Source organism: Lytechinus variegatus, chromosome 7 (assembly GCF_018143015.1).
Source record: "Lytechinus variegatus isolate NC3 chromosome 7, Lvar_3.0, whole genome shotgun sequence".
NCBI lineage: Eukaryota > Metazoa > Echinodermata > Echinoidea > Temnopleuroida > Toxopneustidae > Lytechinus > Lytechinus variegatus.
In genome coordinates this window covers 1,220,289-1,237,828 of record NC_054746.1, presented here as the reverse complement: position 1 = coordinate 1,237,828, position 17,540 = coordinate 1,220,289, and the positions used below count along the sequence as shown (strand labels likewise).

Sequence of the window (17,540 nt, the reverse complement as noted above, 5' to 3'; positions counted from 1 at the left end):
ATAAATTATTTAAGGACAAAAGTAAATGAAGGCACTTTTCTGCCTGAAAATTGTCATTTCTATTGTCAAAAATGAAAAATTTTTGCCCCTGACGGGGCAAATACATTATCATAGTAAGCCTCGCGTCTTTTGACGAACAGTTCCTCTGTGAAACATAGCTTTGATAAGCCCCTTTTCCATCTTATTACAGTGTGATAACGTTTAACCTTTTAATGAATACATTTCAGACTAAAAGCGAATGGTAAATTGATAGTGGTCCACCAATGATTAGGTTTATAATTCTAAGATGCTGGCTGTGTCGTCTAACAAACGCACGGTCGCCCAGAAACGCTCAGACCGGACCCGATATAACTAACGCGCGTGAACACTAGTTACTCGAGCAAGATATGGAATCTATGTCATAGCTATCAAGCCCAGAAACCATAACATCTCGAGAAACTTGTTTCAATTATTTCATTTTCAACTAAATTTAAATTTAGTTAATACAGTGATAACAAGAAAGCGGTGTTGGAACGCGTCAGTCTTTCCGTCGAAGTCGAACCAAAGAACGTAGGTTCGAGTCCACCCTGGCTGGGCGGATGACTGAAGTCAGTGCGTTGTGTGTAAACGTCTCTCCCATGTTTCATAGATGCAGGCTATGTTACAATGGAAAACACTCCGTCCCTCGGATAGGACGTTAAATGGAGGCCCCGTGTAGAGGAGAGTCACCACCTTTGCACGCTAAGAACCCACTGCACTATTCGTATAAGAGTAGGGGGAAACCCCGGTGTCGAGGTCCACCTGCACCCCCCCTCCAATCAGTTATATCGGGAGGAGAGACCTGTGGATCATAGTGATTCAGTTCGCTTTTCGCCTCCCAGGCACAGGTGACGCCAAACAAATAATAATAACAATTCAGTGCCCTAAAGAAAATACCAAGGTCATTTCAACTCAATATAGACATGTTATCAGAAAATTACACTCAGAATAATCATGTGTAGAGGATTATAATTTATAATTTGTAAAAATGGTGAATCCCACTCGAAAGCAACTTAGCGATAATGTTTGGACATGAACAAAATAAAATCATCTGTGAAAGTGTCTTCTTGACCAGAAGATATTATCCGAGATATGAATAAAAATGTAAATAATATAAAAGAAAAAATAAGCGTTACAGTAGTGCTCTACTATAAAAAAAATCTTAAGATATTTTCACAGCCCCGTATTTCCTCTATTCCTTTTCATTGGCATGATAGGAAGGCGTTTTGTCTGATAATATTTCAGCTCATATATAGCACTTATGTATTTTAGATTCCAAAATTTCTTCCCATTACCTGTTACTAGTCAGATCGAGATGGCAGCTATGTTCTCTGGTTCATCCCAGCTTTTGTTATTCATGGACGTTTGCAAAAATAAAAAAAAAAAAAAAACCCGGGAGTGGGTGGGGCTGCAAGACCTAAATTTTCGAAGAAGCGTATGAGCGAGGGGATTTGTGATGGGGGAGCTTTTGCATTTTCTAGAATGAAATTGAAGGATTTCGTGCACACTTTTGGTGAATTTTGCCCTCTCGATCGGCGGCCCCCAGCTGCGTACGGTCATGTTTGTCATCTTAAAGTCTTTAAAAGGCCTATATTACACTGGTTTGAAACAATTTCGTTTGCAATAAGGCTCGTAATTTGCTGGAACTGCGACCCTGGTCACGAAGAAACACCAGGCTGGGTCAGAAGGGCCGGCCGGCCGGAGGAAACAGAAGGAGCAAAAAGAACTCCAAGACTGTTTAATTCTCAAGAAATTTATTTTTGAATGCACTTAGAAACGCAACTTTTATACTCCATTTTACACAAAATCCTTACCGTGGGGGGGGGTCCCATAGCCTCTCCCCCTCGATCGCTTCGGTATCTCACGTTGTCAAAAATATTGTGCCCCCTTCGGGATTTTGCCCCCCCAAAACTGAAAGTGTTCCGGCGCGCCTGCACTTAAGTGAGCCAATATAAGATGGTAATTCCACATGTTCAGGGAGGAATAAAACTTTGTCTCACATGACAATGAGAAAAGTAGAAGAATTCATATTTCATATAATAATAATAATAATTTAGATAATAATAATAATAATGTGACTTATAAAGCGCCAAATCCACTCTGTAGTGTGCTCAAGGCGCATAAAGAGATAAATAAAAAAAAAGTTTTTAGAAGATTTTTTAAAGTTTCGACAGAGGAACATATTTTTATATATCTTCAAGGAGGCTATTCCACAAAATGGGGCATGCAAAAGCAAATCATCTTTCCCCCAATCAGACCTGAAAAGGGATATTATCAAAACTTTATGGAATACACGAAAATAATATAGGTACCTGATAAATCGAAATTTGCGAGCGCGCAGCGCGAGCAGTAAATGTTAATAGTCAGACCATAAAACTGACATTTTTATAGAGCACTTTAAAAAAAATCAATTTGTAAATCACACAAAATAATGAAAGTTCGATTTCCGAGATGAAATATGTCCATGGTTTAAACCCCGAGGGGGTTTAAACCCCCTCTCTGTTTCACGAACGATGGTTTCTTTAGTCCATGGTTTAAAATTAAACCATGGTTTAAACCATGGTTTAATTTTAGTCCACGGTTCTGAGCATGCTCAGTAAGAGCGTATGTTGTCTGCTACGTCTTTGCTGACCACGGCAAACAGGGTTCGAAAATCCAGAGTCTGGGGTATAAAATACCGAAATTTGCAATCTCAGTCGATTACATGAAATGAAAGTACATTAAAAACGTATTCATTGTTTGATGAGTCGAATTGTATTGTACATCCGCTATTTTTATATACATCACAAAATGCAATAAAAATGAAAATTTGTCTCAACCATTGCGGTCGTCTGCGCGTCGACGATAATCTCATGTCGGTCCCATCCGTAAACATCGATGTCATGTTTTTAATCATTGAATAAATTTAATTCGGCTGAAAAGAAAATGACAACAAACAGATGTAATATAAAGATTACCCGATGAAACTTGAAGTATGAATATAATTACTTCATCAGTTTCAAGATTAAGTAGTATCTTATCAGATCGCTTTCTCTTAATACTTGCCTTTTTGGTGTTAAGCGGCATTTAATATGAAAATAAGCTGTTGATTTTGCATGTCTACGATCTCGATCGCTAAGTTTAGTTGAGGCTGAGCTGAGAGTTAACAACGCGCATGCCCGTACAGTCGTCCGGCAACCAATATTCGAAAAAAATATATGGGTCTTCTAATGCTTTTTCAGTATAAAAACAACAATCATAACAAAGATTGTCGATCAGCTGTTCTTACGTCATAATCGAAATTGCGAAACGACCTTTGAATCCAGTTCCATCTCCAAAAATATCAAAAAAATTAAATTCAAATGTAAATTCTAGAAAGAACACGCCCCAATTTTCTGAAGTAAACTCCTCCAATTTGCTTATTTTCCTTTCTTAAAATTGAGACCGCCCTGATTTATTCCCTAAATCTTGACTTTATTTTGTTAATGGTAATCAAAAGTGCATCCTATAACTCTAGCACGCATAAAAAATAAATATTTGTGGATCACTGGAACATTGGCTGAAATCCCTACTCAAAATAGTTTAGTTCTTTTATGATGGTGAAAAATACAAGGTCATTCAAAATCGAAATAAAACATATATTTGGGACGAGATGACCCGACTTTTGGAAAGATAACCTTTTTGGGGGTGGGGTAGTTGTAGCTAGAATTAGAAGTTTATTTTATTCCCCCCAAAAAAATAGAGGTTTATCATATATATTTCCTGAATATTTTTTATCAAAATAAATTATATCAATTTCTATTTCTCATTTCAATTTGAAACTTTTCTCAATAGTTACACAATATTGAAGTGAAAGTGATGAAGTGTTCTCTCTCGTTCTCATAATCTTTCTCTTGTTACCGCTCATTTTCTTTCTATATCTCTCTCACACACCAGCGTACCTACGGGAGGCAGACTGCCCCCCCCCCCTGACGAGTCACAACCCATGCAAGGGACCTATCCCTGCCCCCCCCCCGACGAGAACTTTTTTTTTTTGCTTGTCCATTTTTTTCTGGTACGAAATCCTTTTGTGATTGAAGACCCCTTTTTGTCATTTTTTTTGCGGACGATTTTGCCCCCCCCCCTGTGGAAAATCCTAGGTACGCTACTGCACACACATTCACCATCCTACTACCTTTTTCTCTCTGTCACCCCCTCCCCTTGCTCTTTCAAAAATGCATCAACAGAAAACCTGTAATAAGAAGCATCTTACATCAAAGCAGTTTAAATATTTTAAAGTTAGCTATTTTTTTATTTCAATATTTCAAGGCGGTGTACATAGAGAAATCATGAAAATTTCAATATACAAGCATGTAACTATTTCCTGTCTTAATGATTGTACAACAAAATACCTTGGCAAAAAAATATAATGGAAATATTTTCAAATGTCAAATTCATTAGAGTGGACATTCGATAGGCATATAATATTCTCAGTACATGTACATATAATGTATTAATCCAATGAACAATGTTTCTCCCCCCCAATAAAAAAAAAAAAATATATATATATATATATATACATTGCAGGTCATGTATAGATCAAGTTCCAATAACACCTAGCAAAGCCAGTGCATCTACTTTGACTTCACTCCCTTCACGCTTATTTTTGTAACTGTGTTGACATTAATTAAAAATAGATTTTGTTTTTTGAAGTGATTTTTTTTATTAATTTAATTCTCCAATTAATTCATTTTCATACATACAAAATTCTTTTAATAAGTTAGTGTAGATCATTTATGCATTTAATTTTGTTGAAAATCTATATAAATATAAAGCATTCCCAGAATTAAACTATCATCTTTATTTCCCTCAACCATGGAATACGGCAACTTCAAATCCAGCACTGCCTCAAGTTACACCACCCAAACAACCAAGTGCATCTACTCTGATTTCGTTTTCCCATTCTGGGTGAATATTTCTCACAATATATCTGACATCCCCCCATAATATATATAAGGGGGTACTTATAACAAAAGTGCAGAATACAATTTTCCTACTAGTGAAAATCCTTTGAAGCAAGCACTATAAACTTGCATTCTTAATCCTTATTGTAATACATGATTAGAAAATACTCTTGCATATAAGAATTTTAAATAAAACCTAATCAAACATCCTGTCCCCCCCCCCTCCACTTCAAATCCATCATTGACTGAAAGACATATCTCAATAAATCAACCGTGTAAAGAACATTTATCTTTTAAATATTTTATGAAACAAAAATGTTTGATAATCTATTGAAATAAACAGTTCTTAAATTAGGAAATGCATCCTCACAAAATGAAAGGTCATTCTTCTTTTTTATGCTTGTTGCAATTAATACACAAATAATGATTGCAAATGTGAAAACTCCATGTCCAGTTGAAGCTTTTTTTAATAAAAACTATCTCACATAGTGGACCTCTCAAAATACTTCCCAAATCATAATATAATTACATTATCAAGAGTATTCATCACTTTCCTTGAAACAAAATAATAAAACCCAACTGAGATGAATGTGACACATTGTTGATATTTATAAATCTGCAAAAGAACAGAAGTTCATCTATTTATTTCACAACAAGGACAAATTCTACAAATTCATTTGTCTGAGGTATCAAGGAAACATTCCCAGACTGGTGGAATTTCTTCGAAATCGCATTCCTCTTCAAGGTAATTTAGTATCATTAAAATTACCATGCCTTTTTTTCCCTTTTCCATTGACCCTTTCTGCCAGAATATTTTTTGGCCAGACTCATATATCAGAAGTAGTTGAAATAGATGTTAAATACTGTAGCAAATTAAACATGATCCCCAAATGAAGTACAAGTACATGTACATGTAATTACAAGATCAATTGGATGCACAATACACTGGTACACACAAAATAATCTGAATATACTACAGATATGTAGTAAGGTATTTAGAGGTGAAGAGGGATTTATAAAACTGAACTGGGAGGGTGAATCATTTGAAGTATGAAAAGGGCTTCAATATATGTGTGTTACCAGATTCAAGCAATTCAATGAACTGTGCACTGAATATTGTATACTTCTGAAAAGAATGCATTGCATTGTTGTCTGTTTTTAAAGAAATTTTTATAATTAAGTCTTTAATGTTTTCAAAAATTCAATTTATGGTTCCGAGAACAATCAGAAAACACAATGTACATTGGTGTCAGAAGCTGAACCTATCAAGTAGAGAGTTACCAGTACGTTAAACAACATACATCTTTGACAACATGATTTATAGTATGTGTTTTACAACTGTACTGTTACTATATGTTATGTACTTAAATGCATTTCAATATTGAATTTTAACCCTGCAGCAATACCACAAACCTTTGTTCTGCAAAATGGAATTTGAATTACCCATCTCAAGGAAAAAAGAATCATCTGTCAGAAGAGTTTGAGCTGGTAGAAGTGCATGCCATTAGAATTGAAGTTCAATGGAAGAAACATGGTCTCGACTTTATAAAGAGTACAAGATGAGAGTGAAAGAACATGATATGAGATTGAAAAGCATGAAATGAGATTGAAAGACACGATATGAGCTTGAAGGAGCACAAACTACGAATGGACGTTTTGAATAAAGAAAGAGAGGTTGCTGAAGCTAAGCTGCAGGAATCACAGGGTTATAATAATCAATTTATTAACAAATAAAGAAGTAAAGTATTCTTCATAAATTTGAATGAACTCTGTGTTTCTATGTTCTTAATGCTTTTGCCATTGTTATAGGCATTCCTCTCCACATGAAGTTGGAAGGGGTATATAAGAAGCATATGGCCCAATCCCCCCCCCCCCCCCGGCTCTTGATGTAGACATGTGTCCCATCAATTGCACCTTTCACTCCTGGAAATCTAACAGTTAGATAGAACTGTCTCCGAGTTGCTTCAACTTCTTCTCTTGTAGGAATCTTCATGTATTGCCTCTTCCTTCTTGCTTTAGCTTCTGACACATTGATGACTGCTATATTGCTGCCTCATCACCATGCATCTTTTAAAATGATCCTGTAAAATAAAAACAAACCATATGGTTGATGGGTGAGGTGATTGTTTTGAGGTAATTTAAAACATTTCATTGAAGCACATACAGATGATAAACAATGAATATTCATCTTGTACAAATATCATACAATTTTCTCCAATATATTTTAACAAGTGGAACGCCTTTGGCAGTCTCGCCATCATTATGCGATTCAATATAGCAGCATTGCTGACTTTCAAAAACAACTATTGAATAATTTTTTGCCCAATGCTTTAATGACTTTTTACCTTGAAGTTTTGCACATCTTTTGATTAAAGTTAAAAAAAAATAATTGGGTTGTACAGTACCCGAACAATGTACCATCAATTTTTAATTTCAGCCAAGTCGTCACTAGTGAATTATATTTGTGACATAAATTGAGGAAACAGAATTGAAATTAATAGAGAAGTGACACAGAAGCATTTTTTCTGATATATGAATAAATTTTGCATAAATTAACACAAATAATTTTCTAGTCAAAATTTCAAGTCTGTGTGGAAATTTGGCGACCCTCATGTACATGTAGCTCTACCAGACGGATGAAAAAAAAATCAAAATTGGTCTACAAATACAGAAGCATTTTTTGTGATTATGAATTTTGCATAAATTAGCATAATTTTATACTCAAAATTTCAAAATTTTGTGTACAAGTTTGGTGAACCTCATGAAGCTCTACCACGGGTTAATGGCAAAATTTATAACTCTAACCTGACATAACAGTTGTAAAAGCAGAGCTTCACTACTGCTGTGGTAGTTTTGGAATTTTTATATTATGCAATTCATAGGTACTTGACTGTTGCTGAAATGATACTCTTATTTATGTGCTCCTTCTCTGATTTCTAGATATTGTTATGTCATCAGCTTTATCTGGAGTCCTAAAATTATAGAAACAATCTCAGTCATTTAGATTTAACAGTGCCAAGAAACATTCAATAATAGTTTATGAAAAATTAAATTACTTACCCACTGCATAAAAATGGAGAGTTGTCAACACCTGCAAATAAACAGGAAGTTGATCTATCCTCTGAGCTGTGTGTCCCTCTTCATTTCGGCTTCCAGCATATTGGTGACGGTTTCTTTTGACAGTCGATACTGATCTCGAAATGGCCCATCCTTGTACGATTTTGATGGATTTTTAGCATCATGTAGCCCACAATGTCTTGGGAAAGGTAGCTGTATGCAGAAGAGTTGAATATTATTTTTAATTCTTTTATTTTGTGATCTTTATAATCATTCCAAACTGTACATGTGCATGTAGATTTGATCTGCCAACATAATTACTACAATCTTAATTTACTTCCAGAGATTAACAAAAACTACATTCAAGCCATTTCATTTCTTCAGTCTAAATATTTCATGTTCGATATCTTAAATCATTTCAATAATACTTTTAAACAAATCAAAACAATGTAAATCAAATTAATAATCATAGTCATACCTCTTAGTAATTTAAAGCTGTGAAGAAGATGGAGATAATCCATAGAGACCTACACTGTATGGTACCTCTGACGCCGATGTAATTCTGTGAAACAGTGGTCAAATAAAAAAAAAAATTTATTTAAAAAAAAATATTCATTGGTTTATCACTTTTTAAATGCAAATCTCACAGTAAACACTGTGAATGATAAATAAATAAAAAAATATTGTAATAATTTGTTTGAAACTGGAATATGCCTTTCAAAATTAGGCCTAGGCCTAACGACTTAACTTAATTTTTTTTTTGGTGGGGGGGGGGCTCTACTTTCTCTATTTGCAAGTGAAAAGACCAAATTTTGAGTAATCAACTCTTTAATATTCCTACATGTACAGCCTCAAAAATTGGCCTGTGCCGAAAGCAAAAAGGTAGGTCTCGATCTACAAATGTATATTTTGAATTTGAAATGCAATTTACTTATTTAGGCTTTTTAGTAGGCCTACGAAGTTTAGTCAAGGCAAATTCAAAATCAAATTGAAAAAAAAAATCTTTCTGACTCTGAGTTTCTCCTCTTAAAATGCACCAAATAGTACAAAAATTATGTTTCATCTTGACATTGACAAATTTAGATATAGACAGTCAGGGAAACTCCCGCTTTTCCGAGATCGTTTGAAACGTCCCTTTTTCGAGATAGTTGCGTTCACCGAAGCGTGAATCACCGCTGAAAACCTTCGCCCTGTGTAGTCTTTCTCGGCTGTTTTCAGACCCTTATGTATGTGTGCGAACACTCTGTAAGAGCGGTGAAAATGTGTACGCGTGTATACAACCATAGAGCTGTTAGCTCCATGATACAACCGTGCATTCTTCGGGACATTGTTATCTTTAGAGCATGTGCCTCTCTCTCCCCCTCTCTCTCTTTCTCTCTCTTATTTATTGTCAAGCATTCAATTTGATTTTCGTTCATCACTTACCCTTAATCCTGACGTTAAATGTACCGTAATAAGACCATATTTTTGGATCCACCGTCATATCCGTAATATCCAACTTTCATGTTAATTCCACCTCAGCATTCAGCTTATGATCTGATGCACAATCCATAATCAATTCATTATAATATTATTTCCACTACCAGTGCCGGCGGAAGTCATGGAAATTATTACGTCGATATGCAATTTCAAAACATGCCGAATACAGGTCTGTCCTAAAACAATCATTGGCTGGTTGACGAAGCCAACAAATTGGAAAAAAGTATACTGTATTCACCTTCAAAACATACATACTGCAAAGTATTGGGGCTAGCGGTCACCAAATCAAGTGCATTATAAAAGTCTGCCTGTCAGCTCGATCCATGTCCAAACTTCCCTCAAACGTCCAGCCCAGATGAGAATATCATGATGTCATTATAATCATGACCATTCTCCATTCGACATGATCCATGCTAGCAGTGAACAGGTGTGAGATCAATGGTTTAGATTATGAACATTATCGAGAACTGCATATCCATTTTCCATAGCACTAAATCGCCGGAGAGCTGGTTAGAGGTTATTACCATAGGAACGAATATATTTTCCAAGTCTTTCTTATCATATATTACGTAATGCCGTACCCAAAATAACTTTCAGCATGATCATGGAATGTCCATGGTAGTACCATAGGGACCATAGCTCTATGCACACTTTGTACACTTTGTACACACACACCACGCGTTCGGCTACAACATGCAGCGGAGTATCGCGGCACAAAGGCTGAACGCAGAGACTAACCTCCTCTTACGAGAACTTTTGCTTGCATTTTTTCAGCATAAATGTGTCTTCTTTCTTCAATAGCGTCTAAGCACCACGGTGGCGAATTCTATTTTTTGGAATATAGATGAGAAATTTAGTTTTCTTTAACATATTTGAAAATAAAAATCCGCCACCGTGGTGCTTTTTTTATATGAATTTTTTAGTGAGGGTATGTCAAAAAACCCCATTCACTTTGTACAGGAAAGCTATTCGGTGAGATCCTAAAAGATTACGTCATGCGACCACAAATCCCTGTTAATCGAGATTCTGTCGCTCTCGCAAAAGCGGGAGTTTCCTTGACTGATAGATGGCATAATAATATAAATATCCTCGTGAAGCTCATAAAAGTAAGCCCGGCCGGCCCGCGGCTGAGCACCTTCAACTCGTTCAACAACACAGCGACAAAATATCCCAACACTTACATGCACGGATGGGACTGTGGCAATACACACGCGACGATAAAGTGCATCGTCTGGACTTGTCAATACCAAAACCTCGTTCGCAATCATGAAAAACAACACTACCAATTTCATATAACTGCTTAAAACGTATCAATATATTCCAGAGAAGGAAAGCGGGAATTTTTTTTACGAATTCAAAGAAGAATACTTACGAATTTCTAATCAAGAAGACCACTTGTCAGGTCCAGGACCGCAAGAAAAATTTTCTTTGCTTCACGGATTTTTCACAAACTCCTCAAGTGCGCATGCTCATAAAATTAAACCATGGTTTAAACCACATCTAAGATAAGAGCAGACTAAAAAATATGACGTTTCATGACGTTTTATGACGCATTTAAACCCCCTCGGGGTTTAAACCTCTTTTGTGAAACGCAAATGAAAAACCCAGCTCGGGGTTTAAACCAGGAGGGGGTTTAAACCACCAAAAACCAGGAGCTAGGTTTTTCGTGAATTCGGGCCTTAGTGTTTCATAAATTAAAATGAAAAGGAGCCGTTTCTCTTGTCTCTAGTACCTCCAATTCGGTTGACTATATTGCGATTTTGAACCTTGTTTTCAAAAGTGATTGTAAACGCACAAAAGAGGTATACAATGGAGGAAATTAAAATGATAATAACTCCGCGCGAAGCGCGGAAGCTAATGTGATTTATCAATTTTTCTTGCCATAAAAAGGGTCCCGAGAAAAGGGTATTCTCAAAGATATATTAAACTCTCTTTGGAAAGATCAGATTTGATTACAAACAATTTAGCATCAGTGCATATTTTTAACTCGCAAAACAGAGGAGAAGATTGGTAGAGGAAGATATTTCTCCCCGCGATGAGCAATGAAACTCTGAAATTTCAAAGGGCGGACGTTTCATCAAATGTAGATATCTCTAATACCCAATCGTCTCTAATTCAATTGATTTTCTAAGATTATTGAACTTCATTACAAGGAAAATAGTGCGCATAAAGTTGAAACTTCTGTGATTTATGGTTGTTTATAGTAATGAGCTGAAAAGCGGGAGAAGCTGACTTTATGGAGGTGACGGCAGAAACTGATATAAAGATTTTACCCGCTCGGAGCCGACCAGACCAGAAGTTGCGCGATCAATTGAAAAAAAAAGATAACTTCATACATTTACTTCGGCCTAACCTTACTCAAATTCATGCCCTAATGTATACAATTTTAACTTTAACTGGCAAGAAGCACATAGCTGAGGTGGAAAAACAGGGTTAGAGAAAAGGTGGGGGAACAATGGAGAACTTCAATATTGTCATTTAACCGCGCGCAGCGCGGAAGCAAAATTCATATATGAATTTAAAGCAAGAAGAGTGAAGGAGTTTCTCTTTTGAGAAAAAAATAAAGAATAAATAGAAAAAACACAAAGCTACCTTTCTTCCCTTCCCTTTCCTTCCTTCCCTTTTCCTTTTCTCCTCTCCTTTTTTCCCTTCTTTTTTTTTCTTTTTGGGGACGTTTTTTTTTTGGGGGGGCGACCGCCCCCCCCCCTGGCTACGCGCCTGGATATGGCCTTGATCAGAACACTAGAAACTTGAGAAATGTCATGAATAATTACGAGCGAGCGGAGCAAGCGAGCCGAAATGTTTGCGTTTTTCCGTCAAAACATACAATTCTTCTCAATAGCTTGTTGGTAATGATTACATATTAGTTGATGATACATGTCCTTCTGCTCGTAAGTCTCATGATATGGCCTTGATCAAGAGACTAGAAACTTAAGAAATTTCATAAATGATTACGAGCGAGCGGAGTGAGCGAGCCGAAATTTTCGCGTTTTCCCGTCAAAACATACATTTCTTGTCAATAGTTTGTTAGTAAATCAAGTATTAGTCGATGCTACATGTCCTTCTATTCGTAACACTCATAATACGGCCTTGAACAGGAGACTAGATACTTATGGAATTTCATAAATTATTACGAGTGAGCGGAGCGAGCTAACCGACATTTTAGCGTTTTCCGTCTTTTTGGTTTTCATATCGGTAAAAAATATTTTGTGAGAAAACGTATGTCTTTGTCTTGGTTCACTTGTATTCATAAGTATACATCATGATAATCATGTATGGCCTTGTTAATGGCGATACCGTGATCATGTCGGCGACATGCGGAAATAAAAGATATAATAAAATGGAGCGAGCGAAGCGAGCGGAAATTTTTTCTGTGTTTTTCGTCGGAAACATGAGATTCTGTTCATTATTGCTGTCATATACATTATTGGGTAGGGGAACTCTCCGTAACCAGACCAAGGAGTTATCAGGCTCTTGCCCGATAACTCCTTGACCAGACCGACCTCTGGGGAGACAAGCAAAAAAAAAAACCGAAACGAAAAGGGGGGGGGGTTTGAACCCCCGAAACCCCCCCCTTGCGTACGCGCCTGGTTGCAATATAATACACATTAATTTTGTACTAAATATTAAGATTACAAATTAGATAATTAACCAAATTTCTCCAGTTTACTATAGGTTGCAGATCAAAGCTGACATACACATGTATTTCATTCCTGCATATTTTCAAAATTGACAATTTTTTATGACATTTAGTTGTTCCCTGCTTTAACCCAATATCTCCCGGGGTATTTTGATTCTTGTCATTCCCGGGGAGGGGGCATTATGCCCCCTTAAGATCTCAGCTGCGGATTGCGCGATCACAACGAAAATTTGCATGATGGTAGAGAATGACATAATATACGCAGTTGCATTGGCAAATTTTACTGAATTCATATATTTTTATTTTTTACATGAATTAATTATGCTAATTTATTCATGAAATCATACGTTTTGCTCTGATTCACTAAATAAAGCTCCTAGAATGCTATTTTTTGGTGAAAATATTTTTTTATAGCATTCCTAACAATTATGAATGAAAAAAATTCTGGTACCAAGACCGATTTCTTATGTATTTTATTGTTTTTTAATTATCTTATGTATGTCCATGTTTTTTACTTTTTTTATTGTTTTTTTTCGATGGAAATCGTTCCAGACTTAATTCTGATCATAAACAAGGCAAAAGTAATTAGGTTTAATCAGTAAAAGTAGAAATAATGATACATTTATGAATTCTGGCTAAACACACAATTTGCACTGGATGTGTACATGAAATCACGTTTATGAGCAATTTTGGGTCTGACATGCACTTACATAATATTGCGTAATGTCGTAACCGCGTACCCGGGCGTCACAAATTAGGTCTCAAAATTTGCGCAAGACTTGAAAGTAAAAAATCAGTGAGCTGCAAGGTCAAAAAATTTGTCGAGGCGGGGGGGGCATTATGGCCCCCGGGAGAATTAGGGTTAAAACGCCCAGAAATATGAGGATAACAGTCATATTACATCCACCGGCTCCGCCACCCCTGTTACTTCAGACTTAATGTGCTATAGTTTTTGTTCCTGATATTGTATTGATCTAATTCATATGAATATATTTAGCCTAAAGTTCTAGCTTCAAAATGAGACCTTACTCAATAAATTTGGTCAAGATGCTGTGATGAAGCAACAATTTATCAATGGCACCGGGTGGAAAATTATTCATACGCCACCCTTTTTGTATACCCAACTAATGAAATGCGACCACCTGTAGTAGAAGACGTTTCATATTTAACTCAAATAATGCTATCGCGAAGCGTGAGCTGAAATTTTTTGACATTTTTACCCAAAGAATCGAAATTCTAAGCACTTTTTGTAACTTAAAGGTCAAGTCCACCTCAGAAAAATGTTGATTTGAATCAATAGAGAAAAATAAGACAAGCACAATGGTGAAAATTTCATCAAAATCGGATGTAAAATAAGAAAGTTATGACATTTCAAAGTTTTGCTTATTTTTAACAAAATAGTTATATGAACGAGCCAGTTTCATCCAAATTAGAGAGTCGATGATGTCACTCACTCAATATTTCTTTTGTTTTTTATTGTTTGAATTATACAATATTCCAGTTTTTACGAATTTGACGATTAGGACCTCCTTGTCTGAAGCACAAAATGTTAAAATAATGGCATTCCACGTGTTCAGGGAGGGATGAAACTTCATTTCACATGACAATGACGAGAAAATAAAAATATTTCATATTTCATATAATAAAATACAAAATAATTAGTGAGTGAGTTATGTCATCAGTTCCTCATTTGTATACCGACCGAGATGTGCACATAACTGTTTTGTGAAATGAAGCGAAACTTTAAAATGCCATAACTTTCTTATTTTACAGACGGATTTTGATGACATTTTCAGTGATATGCTTGTTAAATTTTTCTCTTTTTATTCAAACCAACTTTTTGTTGGGGTGGACTTGTCCTTTAAACAGAATAGGTATATAACTAAACAATTGATGCGAGAGCGAAGCGCGAGCTGAAAATTTCGAGATTTAGAAATACTGAACGAGACACTCTACTCATGTTCTGTAAACCATGAAAAGGATGAGTAATTGGGGAGCTTCCTTACTTACATAATGCGAGCAGAAATTATCACATGCGTTTTGAACTGATCGAAAAGGTACATGTTTAGGACTGCCACTTAGCCATGAAGACGTTACAAATTTCAACAATCAAATAATGCGAGCGCGAAGCGCGAGCTGAAAAAATTGACATTTCTATGTAAAAAAATGGAAAACATGTATAACTAAACAATTGATGCGAGCGCCAAAAATCGAGATTAAGACCTAAAAACGGGACACTCTATTCATGTTTTTTTAAATCATGAAAAGAATGAGTAATAGGGGATCTTTCTACATTTATAAATGCGATCGAGCACAAAGCGCGAGTAGAAAAATTGTGATATTGTGATCTGAAACTATAGATAATGATTTAAATGGAGAATAAGTTGAGTATCGAATAACCATGCGCGCGCTTGTTTCATATTTAGATCTAGAATAGGCATTCTATATTTTTTATCGTAAAAATCAAAGCGAGCGCAAAGCGCCAGCTTAAACTATTTGATATTCCGATCTGAAAAAAGAGTCAATTTCAGCTCTATATTTTAAGTACTTTGTAGGAAAATTGTGAGGTGGATATGGATTGCACTTAATAAAGAGCTGATATTTTCATTATTATTACTTTCAGTTTTGACATAGGACCGGCACATCCTAATGGAGACTGTCTTCCTATTCTTCTTGCTAAGCGCGAGATGAAACAAAACGGGACAATTAAATTATTAAATTACGACTAATGCATAATGAGGGCGCGAAATCTGATTATGATGGCTTGAAAACTGAACATTTCAAGCACTTTTGTAATCATAACTAGGATGCATCAATTAATATGAACCATTAATACGATACGAGTGCAAATTGCGAGCCTAAATTTTGTATACGCTGTCTCGCCAATCAAAATGCGAGCGTGCAGCGCTAGCTGATACGTTTTGACAATCAGACCTGAAAAGGGATATTTTGAAAACTTTATGGAATACACGAAAATAATAGGAACCTGATACTAGTAAATCAAAATTTGCGAGCGCGCAGCGCGAGCAGAAGTATTCAGATCTTTGATTCAGACCATAAAACTGACATTTTTACAGTGCACTTAAAAAAAATCAATTTGTAAATCACACAAAATAATGAAAGTTCGATTTCCGAGATGATCTTTTTTTGTATATTGACTTCCAAACTTGATATTTAAACTCCATATTGAACAAAATATGTTAATCACCTAATAGGCAATACGAGCGCAAAGCGCTAGCGAAATTTTTTTATATTTTAGGTACATGAAAGATTTTCTTAATTATTTTCCAAGCCCATTCCTCTTATTCACTCGTATTCTTCCTCTTGTATTCTCCTTCTTTTTTTCCCTCTCTCTTTCCCTTGTTCTTTTTTTTCTTTCTTTACCCTTTTTTCTCTCCGTTTTGCTCCGCCAATAGGGGGGGGGGGGGACGGGCCCCATATCAATTTGTTTGCGCTCCTTTTTTGCAGTGCGTAGCGTGTTAAATTATTTCCCTATGGAGAATATTAGAAAAATACGACTTTTTTGACGGATTTGCTAAGATATCTCCCAAACGCGTCAACAAGGTTATCTATCAAAACAGAATAGAATAGAGCAGATTCTCACCTTGAACATGATATGATTTTCATTTAATTTTAGTCAAATTAAGTTCTGTCACTTTTGAGGTTTTTGGAACCTTTCTTGATGATTTTGGAAATCCATTTGTACATGAGCCAATGGGCAAGTGCAGGAAACGAAACGTTTGGTGCGACTTCACATTGTTGTAAAAAAATATATACGTCACAATAGACCCTATCAAAAAAAGACATTTTGCAGAAAATGCTGTAGATTGCGAATACCTAAGAATTATTTTGATTGGATAAAAAAAACCTCTGTCACTTTTCACATTTGCAAAAGCTTTTGCAATAATTGGTCACTATAGTTTGGCGGGTTCAGCCGATGGCATTGTGTGTACACAGTACACACGCATAGCTAGGCAACGCAGCGCGTGAAGAATTTTGCACGTTTTCATTATTCGTACAGCGACGACTTGAGTGTATGTTGGATAGGACCGTACCATTTTTGACCGGGGGGTGTGCCAATGAATGCAAGTGATCAAGAAGAGTTACAAAACTGAAGGGAGTGAGAAAACAAGGAAAGTGAGAGGGAAATTTATGAAAACAAGTAATGCGAGGAAAAATGACAAGAAAAGGAGAGAAAGGAGAAGAAGTGAAAACACGCAGCTGAGTGCGCTCACGATATGTAAGTTGAACACCCCTGCACCGCAATGTAGCAGCCCGCCATTATACACGTAGATTGCCTGCACGATGCGAAGACAGCGGCGCGTATTAGTGACTGTGCGTTAAACGTCCCATTTCTATGCCTTATAAAAGGAGCGTTTTTTGTACACAACAAATTGATATGTTAGCCCCCCTGGATCCGCCTA

The 17,540-nt window shown here is 36.1% G+C and overlaps 1 long non-coding RNA gene across 2 annotated transcripts; it reads right to left on the bottom strand.

The window, feature by feature from the left end:
- Positions 1 to 4,794: 4,794 nt before the first annotated feature.
- On the bottom strand, positions 4,795 to 11,150 carry LOC121418160. 2 transcript variants are annotated; one of them, XR_005970428.1, is made up of 5 exons: positions 10,849 to 11,150; positions 8,476 to 8,559; positions 8,001 to 8,210; positions 5,435 to 7,021; positions 4,795 to 5,136 (listed from the first exon to the last, which is right to left on the bottom strand). It is a non-coding gene; the product is annotated as an uncharacterized LOC121418160 (long non-coding RNA). The 2 variants fall into 2 exon arrangements; XR_005970427.1 differs by having other exon boundaries at positions 4,795 to 7,021.
- Positions 11,151 to 17,540: the final 6,390 nt, after the last annotated feature.